This window comes from Anser brachyrhynchus (genome assembly GCF_964034855.1).
Source record: "Anser brachyrhynchus genome assembly, chromosome: Z".
Classification (NCBI taxonomy): Eukaryota; Metazoa; Chordata; class Aves; order Anseriformes; family Anatidae; genus Anser; species Anser brachyrhynchus.
In genome coordinates, this window is record NC_137697.1 from 27691486 (window position 1) to 27705249 (window position 13764).

Here is a 13764-nt window from a genome sequence, read left to right on the forward strand (position 1 = left end):
TGAGAAATATTGATCTTCATTTGAACATTGAAAAATTAAAATTTAGAAACTACTACACAGAAAAGTACATTTTGCAATAGTTGATATTTGCTTTTCCAAAGTGGCCTCATCATATTTTAATGCTTATTGAAATTATTGCAAAATATATTGCAAAATATTGCTTGAAATTATTAGCAAATATAACTATGCTTTCATTGTGTCATTGGCCACTTAAGGAGAAAACAAAGAGGCAGATATAAAGATTAAATTTGTGAGAACTGTTTCTATTTTTACAGAACTAATGATATACAAATACTTTAGAAATCATCATTTTTAGTGTTATTTCATCCAAAAATGAAATGCAGGCAACTCCAGGGTGAAAGATACCAATTGCTTTACTAGTATAAAGTAGTGCTACATAGTATTAGGAATAGAAAATTTAAAAAATGAAAAAATAAACAAACAAAACAATATAACTGAAAATGTTATGGCGATCCACAAAGAAAAAAAAAAGATTTGTTGGATTTTAAACATAATTCTTTAATTAATTAATTTTACCTTTAAAAGTATCCTGAGGTCTTGTGTTTTGTTTGTTGTTTGTTTTTGTTTGTTTATTTGCTTGCTTTCCAGATCAAAGAACATTTCCCAAGACAAACAGGTTCAGGAATTCAATTAACTTCCCTTACACAATTAAAAATTACTATTATATATTGTATTATGGGATTCTCTATCCGCAATATAGATTTTAATGTATGTAGTCTGGATAAGGCCAGGCTACACAAAATGCAACAAATTTTACTCTTGCCTCTTTCTTAGGTGGTGACATAAAAAAGGCAGGAATCACATATTTCACTTATCTAAATAAGTCTCTGCTTTATACATCCAGGATTTTGAATTACAGTGAAATAAAGCTGTTATCACAATATTTTGTCCTTTATGTTATTTGATTCTGACTCAATTTCTTTTTTTTTTTTTTTTTTTTCCCAGCGAGTTAATACAAACAAGAACACACTGCTTGATTTCATATTGAGTTCAACAGCTTCTCTGCTATGTCTTTTCTTCTCCAGTCAACACTTCAGCCAACTCCCTTAGGGTTTTTATCATATTAAGATAATCGTAATATTTTGCCTACTGAATGCAATAGATAAATAAATGAGTAAATAAATGTGTACATTTTTAAGAATGAGACGTCAAAACAGGTGAGTATATATACATAATATATATATGTATATATTTATTTAATTATTATTAGAAGTATTATTTCTCCTTCCTTTTCAACCCATTAAACTTTCTTTATCTCAATCCACATGTTTTTACTGCTTTTTCTTTCCAATTCTCTCCCCAGTCCTACTTGGAGTTATAGGGAATGAGAGAAAGTCTGTGTGCTTCTTAGCTGCCTGCAAGGCTAAACCACAACATATCTAAAATAGGTTTCACTGGAAAACCTATGGTGTGGAGTAATCTAAACAAATAGTTTTCGAACAGGTCACTTCTACAAAGTAGTTAAGAATTCAAAACATTAATTTATCTCCCAAAAGCACAGAATTTGATTAAGATAGAAAGCCGTAGAGAGATTCTTTTTTTTTTTTTTTTTTTTTTTTTTTAATCAGGTCTAGCCAGCGCTGTTGATATCCAAATGGCTACATGCCAGCATCTGACATTTTGGCAAATTAGCTTTTGTATTTTGAGCTTATTTTCTGTATTTCTTAAGTAAAAAGAGAAAAAGGAAAAAGGCAGATAAAAGAAATATACAGAACTTTAGGAGGAATGTGGGTGTTCTCACTTTAATAGAAAGTGATAACTTAAAGTGTTGAACATCTCAGGGATATTTTACCTGAGTGTGGGTTTAAGTATAAAGAATCTCCACCTTCACAGGAAGATAACTGTCCAAGTTACAGAAGACTAATTTATTGTTAATTTTCCATGGAAATGATGAAGCTAATTTATAGCCGTCTTGAAAGGCTTTCTGATTAAACACAAGTATTCCATATATGTTTGAGTGCTTGTCCTTGAGGTAGGCATGCTATCTATTCAAAACAGTGACTTCATAGTGTAGAAATGATAGCCATAGAACAAGATAGTTAAAACCTGTTATATGTAATCTTTAAAGTTATCATACACTTTTTTTTTCTTACTTATGATAAATTTCTGTACAAATGTTTTTCTGTACAGTAAAATTTAATGATATTGATAACAATATTGTTCACTTGAATAATCTTTCTTAATTGCAATTGAAGCATCTGCAGCCAATTACACATTTCTCAAAAATAGACACCAACCAATGTAATAAAATATACACTTCTATGAAGCACTTGAAAAAGATCTGGATATATTTTTGAAGTAGCTTTCCTATAGCCTTGAAAAATATCATCACAAGCAATAATTTAAGAAATCTAATAAATGGTAGAGATATATTGCAAAGGAAACTATAAACAGCATTCTAGGTGATGTTCAACTGTATTAAATGAAAATAACCTATCAAATATAATTAAATTGCAAGATTTCACATCCTCTTATATTACTTATTCTGAGATGTTATGAAAATACACTCTCCAATATTTTCCATGATGTTACTTACTAGACTAGGATGTACAGAATGAGTTCAGCTGCTGTGTTTTATCCCTTTGTATGTAGATTGTATCTCAAAAATAATATAAAATGTTTTCATAGAATTATAGAATCATAAAATGGTTTGGGTTGGAAGGGATCTTGAAGACAACATAATTCTAATCCCCCTGCCATGGGCAGGGAAACACCTATTTATGTGATGTTTTCTGGTATTTTTGTTTCATACAATTTAATATTAAATCTAAAACTCCTTAAGAAGACTGGGCTATTGTTGTAGTCAACATCTCATATGTGAATGAGATGTTTCACTCTTAAGAAAATATTAAAATATTAATCCAGTGTACTCTTACAGGAGTACTACACCCATGATGTTGTAGGGTAATTTTTCATGTACAGGAATTTAAAGACAGTTTTATTGATTTCCCAGGAACAGTATAAAAATGAGACAGCAGAGGACACTTGTTTCAGAATATTAGGCATCATACTTACCAGCCTTTTTGAGAATTGAGTATTGTTAAGAACGGTAACAGTATTCTTGGCAGCCTTAGACAAACTATCACCGTTGGGTCATACTCACATCAGTGGTGATACTTCTCCCCTTTCAGCATTGACAAGTCTGTAACTGGAGTACTATGTCCTGTTCTGGACCCTCAGCACAAGACATGGACATTCTGGAAAGAGTCCAGAGGAGGGAGAGTCTGATAGAGCTGGGACTGTTCAGCCGGAGAAGAGAAGGATCAGAGAGGATCTTATCAGCGTGTATAAATACTTGAATGAAGGGTGCAAAGACGAAGCCATGGTATTTTCTCAGTGGTGCCCAGTGCAAGGACAAGAGACCATGGACAGAAACTGGAACACCAGGTTCTATCTAAACACTGGGAAACACTTCCTTACTGTGAAGGTGATGAAGCACTGGAAGAAATTACCCAGAGAGTAAATATTACCCAGAGAGTAAATATTAAATTTCTATGTGTAAGAAAAGAAAATAACACTATTGTAGTATGTACTGCTCGCCTGTTCTTTTAAACTAGGCAGGAAATATTTCAAAGAACTTAATTTCAAGGAAACTGAACGTTTTTTATTAAATCATTTGAGGATGTATTAAAATAAATTATTCTTTATATTCTTTTAATCTTTTAACTTAGTTGTCCCCTGGGAAAAAAAAAAATTGCTTTCAGACGTACATATTCTGCAAAATATTAACTCAAATTTTAGACTCACATTACTACTATTTAAAGAATGCAAGTAATTAAGAAAATTAGTTGTGTAAACTATTTGCCTTTGAAGATTAAAAAAAAAAAAAGCATAACATACTTGGCTAATTATTTTTTTATATATATTTTTGTCACTCCAGAAGTTTTAGGAACTTAAGCACCTAGTTTTCTTGTTGCATTTTCAGAAGCACAAAACTTAATCTTCAACGCTGTTTGACTGGCAAAGGTTTACTATGTAGAAATACACAAAAATTCTGACCATTTTCTGAAACTGTAACATGCAAACAGTCTGTTCAAAATCAGTGTCTTCTCACACTGGAGGAAACTTATCTTTTATCTGAATTTAACCTGAATTTATTATAAAAATTTAAGCCAATGTGTGTAAAAATAAACACAAGCAAACCCAAGTGATCTTAAAATGCAGTAGTCTGAAAATCTATTAATTTTGCTGCAACTCAAATATTTACAAATCTTGCAAATATAATTACAAATTTAAGTGATATACAAAAACTGTCTGGCGATATATGAATTTTCTCTGATTCCTATTATCTGTATTGTGAAACTGATTTGTGTGAGAACCTAGTCTGATGTATACAAGAGGAACAACTATGTTTTTTACCCTGCACAGAACAGAACACTTGTTCTCTGCTTCAGATATCTTCCTTTCCTGTAGGAAATTAAAACATAAGAATAAAATGTCCAGAATAAGTTTTTAGCTGTTGTTTTAATACAGCTACTTCTTAGCCTTGCTTGCTGCAACACTGTGTTTCTGAAGGTAAGCTTTTGCCCAAACGTATTGTTTTATTATATTATATTATTTTATTTTATTTTTTTTTATTTTATTTTATTTTATTTTATTTTATTTTATTTTATTTTATTTTATTTATTTTATTTTATTTTATTTTATTTTATTTTATTTTATTTTATTTTATTTTATTTATTTTATTTTATTTTATTTTATTTTATTTTATTTTATGAAACAAATGTTGCAGAAGGTTATGACACTAGGTCTTAGTTTTAGTTAGTACATAGCATCAAGACGTTTAGGGAGTTAGAGAAGAAGAAGAAATATCTCCCTTATCTTTTATCAACAAAAACCTGCAGACATTTCAGGTAGAATAGTTATAGGCATCATAACCTCAAATAATCTTTACCAATCAAAATTTTGGAATGTTAATATGAAGAACTCCATCTTCTACAATGCAAGCTGCATCTCTATACTTTAGCTATAAAAATTGTTGGTACATGTTCTGAAGTGAGTGCTCCTGGATTTATGAGACTGCAGATCCATTACTTCTTACCATCCCTAATGTTTTGATAATTTTTGCTCCTCCTTTTAAGTCTTCTCTCCTAATTACCTGCAAAAAGGAAATTTGTTGTTATCAGTTTTTTGTGTATATTAAATGAAATCATGGTAACTGTTAGAGAGATGTGCAAAAAGAAGACTCAGTAAAGAAGTAGGATGGTATTTAGAATCATATTAGCATCATAATCCATTTTTTAAAATGCAGATTAGCTGAGAGAAATTTAATCAATGCCTTCTGCTCATTCTTGATAGTAAAATGCACAGTCTGCATCACTGTGTAATTCAAAGGAGTAATTTCACAGTATGCTGAAGAAAACTAACTTGGCATAGTTGACTTATCGACATCAGCTATCCTCCTGCTGTCATTTTTAATTCTCAATAAACAATTGTCTCTAGTATCTTCTACTTCCAGAGACAATTCATGGTCTGTGAATGACAGGGGTCATTCAGGACCTTACAATTTTATTGTTTAGCACCTGAAAACTTTAATAATGAAACTAATTGGACAAAATGACAACTTTGAATTTGGTTTTACAAAACAAATATTTTTCTCCAGTTATTATACAGAGTCGTATTTATATTGCAGTGGGTACTTCTAGTCTGAAGCATTTTGAGGCATTTTCCTTACAAATTTTCATTATAAAACAAATAAAATAAAATAGCCTTCTTACTGGGAACTTTGAGTTCAATACATTATTAACTTGATTTTTATATATGTGGGAATAAAAACGTTTTTGCAGAGTTACATTGTTTAAAGGTAAGGAATGGGGTATTGAGATATGCTTGCAGTGATAAGAAAACTTAGCAGGCGACCTTGTAAAATGCAGAAAACCAGACTCCTTAGAACAATTAGGTGAAAATCACGGTGTTAAGTCAAGTCAGATAAGTAAAGAAACATTACCACTTCAAACAGTAAAAAAGTCTAAAGAAATTTGAAATTTAACAGGATGGCAACTGAAGGCCATGCATTGTCTGTGAAGCATCAGATAGATTGTGAACCTGGATTACCCACTCAGTGGGGAACCAGGGGAGGGTCCTGTCATCAAAAAGTATATAAACTGTGTTTTGGAACCAGTAGGTGCGCTCCTGCTTGTGGGACGCCCACCATTGCAATCGCGAATAAATTACTACTTCGCTGAGATCCTCACCTGAGCCTAAGTTATTGGCTATGGAGTGTTTCTCACATATATTAGTTAGATTTTTATATATTAGTTAAGGCATACAAAAAAGGTAAACTAGTCAGCTAGTAAAAAATCTACCTTTTCTTAATGGTGTTTATTTGTTATTGTAATGGCATTAGGTAAATAGCAATACTATATATATATATATATATATATATATATTATTTTTTTTTTTTCTGACTTCAATCTCCTTTGACATCCTATTTAATCAGTTTTACAACACAATAAACCCATTCAAATGAATGGATTTGTCCAGATGTCACAATGGGGATGGTTCTTAGGATGTAAAGATTAAAAGTTGCAGAAGTGAAGGGGACTCTATGGGAAGATTTAAAACAAAGTGAACAGAGATTCTTAAAGCATGAAACCAGGATCTCATGACACATACTCTTAAAAACTTACAGCTTACTTGGCTGATATAAACACGCACACACACAAAAAAACCCTTCCCCATAAAGGAATAATATCTTTAGCTAGTAAAAAGAAGTACCACTTCTTCACATTTTTTTTGCATAATATTATGTGTTAAGTCACTAACAGTATTCTAATCTGCATATTGATTGTGATGTGTGTTTGCCTAAAGAAAAGCTTAAGACACAACACCTTAACACATCTGAAAAGACAGTGTGGATTTTTCTTTAGGAAGAGTTCCAGAATTTAAAAGTAGTTCTAAGGAGAAGAATCCCTTAAAAGTACCAGTCCCTGTACTTTTCAGAACATTTCAGGCCCTGAGATGCAGTTATCAATAGGAAATCCTTGTTTGTGAAACTGAGTTTATTAGAGTGAAATAATTCACAGAGACCAGAAGCTTCCAATAACAGACCTCACTAATGCCAGAAGAAACCTTACCTGGACTGATTTCAGTGAAATAAATTACTTGTGTTTATGCATCACAGATACAAAATGTGCTGTGTTAAAATTGTTGAAAGTCTTGCGTACAATATAGACAGATGGAGGGATTTCAATCTCTTTGGTCAACCTTGTATTTTAATGTCTGGGAGTCTAGCCAAGAGTAATTTTGACACAGCTGCCAAATCAGTGGGAGAGTACTATAACCAAACCTAGATAATTAGCAGTCCCTATCTTCTAGCAAGTCAAAATTTGCCAACTATTGCAATCAATTAAAGGGCCAAGAGCTTCTTGTCCTGAAGGAAATAGATTTTCACTGGATTGAAAACAAGAGCTGTGCTAGGTAATTCTCATTTTAATTCCTTCTTAGAGTAGAGTGTGTTGCACTGTGCTTAGGCTTTGTTCTCTGTGCCTTGTGTATTAACTGACAAGCTCAGCTGTCCTTTATCATCCTATCCTATCACTCCAACCAGGAATGCCAAGACGTATATTGGACTTTAACTGTTCTGTGAATAAAAGACATTTCTCCTGTAGCTCTTTACATTGAGTTTTGACTGTGCTTTATATAAATATGTATTTATTTTTATTTTTACTTTTTTCCTGATAAGTAGCAGAAGAGAATAGGATACTAGGAGTGTGCATGAAACTTTACATGTTGAGAAATGCAATAAGTATCATTCAATTTCTTTTCACTACTAATGCAAAGATGACATCTGCCTCTCTCTTCCCCCTGCCCTGTATATTAGTTTCTCTTCTTTCATGCCATCTTATCATTTGTGATCTTCCTGTTAAAGAGATTTATTTTTGAGCAGTTTTTTTGTTGTTGTTGTTTATTAGTTTTTATCTTAATTTGTAAGGTGTCCCAGTTTCTCTCCCTAAATTCTTGAGAAAATTCTGTTCTGATCATTATCAATCTTTCAAAAACTGTTATCTGATCATGACTATGAAAGACCTGAAAGTCTTCTCAAGATATTTCACACAGTGAATTTACTCAGTGATCTTCACAGTTGTGAAAGCTGAATAGGAGCTGGGTGTGGTTTCAAGTGAAGTATGTGAACAGACTGATGTGACCCACTGAGGAGCATTGAGGACAATAGCAGTTGGTAGCTCCCTGTTGTAGAGGGTGGAGGCACTTAACTGACCTGTTTTCCAGGGAATTTAGATGTTTGACGGGATCTCAGATCTGGGATTTTCTTGAGGAGAAACTGCCTAATCTTGTTTTATTCTCTAAGACCCCTTTATGTTCTTCCATGTGGACAACAATAATGTTGTCAGAGGCAGTATCAAAAGTCACTACAGAGCTCTGAGCATGATAGTCAGGGACATGGGACCCCACTGCTATAGTCCTCAGTCATGCTAGTGAGGAGAAATTGTGTAAGAGGATGGGTAGTGATACTACATGTTGACAACTGCTTGTGTAGCTGGTGTCAGCAAATGGGTTTTGGTTTCTCTAACCATGGGACTTTGAGGGTCAACATCTGCTTTGGAGAGATGGCACCCACCTCTTTATTGAGGCAAAGTTATCTCTGCCAGGAGGGTTACTGATCTGGTAAAAAGAGATTTATACTAGGAACAATATGTGAGGGAGTTACCAGCAGCCCTACAAGGGACTGATGATCACGGTTGAAAAAACAAAGAGCCTGGAGTCATACAAATGAAATATAAAGTATGATCAACAAAACAGGTAAGAAATAAAGAACAGATCACTATGGGTAAGATAATGGTGTGTGTCTATTCTAGACTACCTGATCAGAATTGTGGGAATAAAAACGTTTTTGCAGAGTTACATTGTTTAAAGGTAAGGAATGGGGTATTGAGATATGCTTGCAGTGATAAGAAAACTTAGCAGGCGACCTTGTAAAATGCAGAAAACCAGACTCCTTAGAACAATTAGGTGAAAATCACGGTGTTAAGTCAAGTCAGATAAGTAAAGAAACATTACCACTTCAAACAGTAAAAAAGTCTAAAGAAATTTGAAATTTAACAGGATGGCAACTGAAGGCCATGCATTGTCTGTGAAGCATCAGATAGATTGTGAACCTGGATTACCCACTCAGTGGGGAACCAGGGGAGGGTCCTGTCATCAAAAAGTATATAAACTGTGTTTTGGAACCAGTAGGTGCGCTCCTGCTTGTGGGACGCCCACCATTGCAATCGCGAATAAATTACTACTTCGCTGAGATCCTCACCTGAGCCTAAGTTATTGGCTACAGAATGTTTCTCACAGGAGGAACAAGTATATGAGGCCTCCTACAGACAGCTAGAAGGAGCTTCATACTTGTATGCCTTAGTCCTCAGAAGGCACTTCAGCTATTCCAATGCTAGAGAGACAACACAACAAGGCATAAACAATCTAGGAGCTTCCTGGAAAGCATCAATAACAATGTTGTGACCCAAGTGATGAGAAATCATTGAGGAGAGGTGCTCTGCTGGACCTTGTACTCACAAGGGATTTTGGGGGGATGTGATAGCCAAATGCAGCTCTGGCTGCAGTGACCCTGAGATGACAGTTCAGGATCCTGAGAGGAAGGAGCAGAGCAAAAATAAAGGTCATAAATCTGAACTTCAAGAGAGCAAACTTTGGCCTCTTCAAGGTTTTCCTGAAAAAAATCCCATGGGATAAGGTCACGGAAGAAAGAAAAGTCCAAGAAAGACTGTGGTGAACAAGATATTCCTGTATGAGCAACAAACTACAAACTACAGAAAACAATTCCATTGTCCTCAGATTTTTTTCTATCAAAGTAATACATTATCGGTACAAACACACTAACTTCAACCAGTGAAGACTATTGATTCCACTAGTTCAGCATGACACTCTTAACAAATTGTTGAAACACTTTCAAAGCAGTATTAAAGCATTTTGCCAGTAGAAAAACACAATGATCACTTGCATACATTAAAAACGGTTACATGTAAAGAGAGTTCCACAGAAATGTTGTGAATTAAGAAATGAAGCAAAATGAATTATTTCATTTCAGTAAGTGGATAGGCACATAAGAGGAAGACATATAATTAATGCAATTGTTTTAATTTTCCAGTGTGTTCCTAGAAGGAAAAATAAATCACTGATTTTGAAAGATGCAGATAATTCACATCCTGACAATCTCAGTTCATCTAGAAAGACTTGAAATTCCTTGTCTCCATTTTGTGTCAATGAATTATCTCGTGGGAGTGTAACTAATTTCTTTGTGGTTGTTCTAGCATTATTCCTGTCTTGAAACAATTTCCAAAACACTGAAGGATGCATCAGTTCATGAACATGCTCACTAGCAAGCTAAAAGATATTCTAAGGAGAACATCATTCATTGTATTCCTCTATAAATGCATGGTTTGTACTGGAAAACATACACTTTAGCAGTTATCTATTTGTATTTGAGGCACAGTTAATTCTATCAATGGTGAAGTCCCTGGGTTATTTCTGAATTTTAGAGCACTCAGCTACATTTATGAGGTACAACATCTGCCTGAAATAATCATATGCTACACTCTTACAGAGATGTTTCTGGTTTAAACAAATAAAAGCACCATTTTCATTCCCTTTTCCCTTTCACCAGTAGCTATACTTCCTTTGAAGGCAACAGTAGTTCTGCAAATGCACACTTGACATTTGTTCACTGTCTCCCAACCTATGCAATTAGCTGAAACTATAGCTGTCATTCTTAATGAGTTGCTGGTGTATTGCTGGATGCTGAGAAATCATGTATAAATGGTCCAAGTACTCAGATCTCAACCCTGGCAAAAAAATTAGCTCAAGAAACTCAGAAAAGCAATAGTTTTAATCACTGTCACTCTAAATATCTAAATATTTTCTATAACTATAAACTTAATAGAAGCAGGAAGTTCTATTTCCTTGACCAGTATGAAGGTGTGTAGCATAAAGATTTGTAACTGTTCATTAGTTTTCTTACTTTCCATTTATTTATTCCTTTATTTAAACCTGAAAGGCAATTTCAAACTGTGGTCACCAACACATATAAGAATGTTACTATTCACTTTTAGTCTTTATCACTTATGTTCATTTCTTTGCTAGTTAATGATTTCAAGACTCTTTTCCTTGAAAATATCAAAATATATAATAACTATCATTAGTCATTCTTTAATTTTTGTTTTGTAATAAATGACACACATCAACCACGTTTTTTTTTCCACATTGACGACTGGAGAAAATATTTTTTTAATACCCTATTGACAGATGTCACCATCCATTCTCACTGAAACCAGATGAAGTTTTCTTTAAAGTCGTATTGAATGAATTTCAGGAAAAAAAAAAGAAAGTTGCTTATCAGTCTAAGCAAAATCAATCTTCAAAAGTATCTACTTCAACTAATAAACTTGTATATATCAAATAAACTCAAATGTTTTAACACTGTCTACTGTTTACTTAAACTTTGAATATTGAATGTAATTCAAAAAAAATGCCTATTTTAATGCATGTAATGTCAGACAAATATCATAAGTGTCATTGACAACAAAATAATCTGAATGTGTGAGGGCAAATTTTCAACTTTGTACAGTTTGAGATAAAAACTCACAACTGCACGCTTATATTTTCAAAGGAAGCCTTGAGCATCTACCAGCCAATAAAGATTGACAAGAAGGAAAAAAAATCACATATTCCAAATCAACTTCTGAGATCTCTCAGTGATACATTATTTAATTATATCATAGTTTGAATGTGTCAGGAACTTTTATTCCCTTTCAGAAACCTATTCATCAAATATGTTACGTTTCAAAAAAAAAAAAAAAAAAAGTATGAATAATGAAAGATGCAGTAGGCAGCATTTTCTTCTACTAAAATGAAGCTTTTATAAAGGAAGCTGTGTTTATCCCATAGAATAAGCAAAATAGTCAGTATTCCATGTTTCTTTTAAAACAGCTTGAATTGAAAAAGGCAGAATTACACCTTTCTTCACCTTAATGTACATCAGCAATGGACTATGAAGTTGTTTTGGTTAATGTGAGCTTAATTACTGTTCTGGAGTAATTATACATCAGGTATTGCCATATTTGTGTGGAAGCAGGGGAGGTGAAAATTGTTTTGTCAACACCTGGTGGTTACAAAGCATTCTGTTTTCCTTTCTTTTCTGGTAGATAAGACCTGGGGAAAAAAAATAAACGGAAGTAATTTTTTTTAAACTTCAGTGAATATAAATTTTCCTTCAGATATTTTAACAGACATATGTTCAATTTCTCCATGTGCAAGACAGTGAGGTAAAGTAAGATGTTTTAACTGCAGAGGAATGACCATCTAGTTCCCAGTAGTTTTCTCACTTATAACCCCTGGATACGCATCGGTTTCTCCTAGTTTTCACTATTTATTTTTCTTGTGGTTGATTTTCTTTAGAAGAAAATGATTTTCTTCATTTTCATGAAGAAAAGCTTTACTCTCTTTGAATCAGCATTGTGTATTAAAATACTTTGTTTAAAAAAAACTGTTTACATTAAATTTCCCACTTACGTAGTTGTGGTTGGCTGGTTAGTTTAGGCTCTTACCTGACTTCTGTTAGCTATTACAATTGTTAGAAAAGCCAAATCGGAGACTTATGAAAACCTCAGTTGTGTGAACAGCAGAAGTCACACCAGTGGCACTATTGACAAAAGTTGCTTTTAATAGGTTTGATCAAAGAGTAACTAAATGTTTAAATTACAGTTTCATCCTATCTTAATCTCAAGATCCCCCCACCCCACCCCCCCACCCCCCAGCATCTGCATTTTTATTAATGATAAAATTTGAGCTCACAGTACAACTTTGGAAATAGAACTCTCTAGACTCTCTTTTGAATTACTGAGTTTCAAAAGCTACTACCTTTATTTCAATGACGTTATTCGTTATTGTATATTAAGACTTCTGTTGTTTCACTCATAAACACTCCAAATGAGTTCACAAAAGGGAAAATGTTATGTTTGTGGGGGAGGTGACAGGGGAGATTAGGGAAACCTTCCATACTAGAGCTAGGCCTGAAAATAGTCATTTATAATGAAAATACCTAGATCCTATTTATAGCTTTGTTTCAGCCTGGAAAATATTAGCAGGAACATTATGCATGGGAGTCACACAGCTTTACACTCTAGAATACCCACAAAGTACCAAGGCATTTTCCATAATTTACTTTTATGAGCTTCAGTTTCAAATGATTTTTATGAACTTAATGACTTGGGGAATTATTATGGGAAACAATAATTCAGATCTGACCTTTTCTGAGCTACCTGTTATTTGATTGGTTTAGCTAGCAATGTCTTTAATTGAATTTGTCAGCAACAAAAATATGTGTGCTAACAGCTGCTTACTCACATATTATAATTATTATTACTATCTCAGATAAATATTTAAGCAAGTGAAGAAAGAGTGGGAGTAGAACAAATTCACCTACAATAACTCAAAGAGAAAAGTACTCAAAAGAAAACTCAAAGGAAAAGTCAGAGGAAAAGTAGTAATACACACAGTTTCTTTGAAATACACTTCTGAATTGGCAGAAATTGCAGCACGTTTTATGGCATTTAGTGAAAACGTCAGAAATTTTACATCAAATAATGTATTTTGTATATAAATATAACAAAAACATAACATAAATAATGACTATCTATTGTGCTATTTCCTTAGGCAGAGCTTCATGACAGAAGCATGAAAAACAGACAAATCATTTAAAAATTCAGGCTCAAGTTTTGT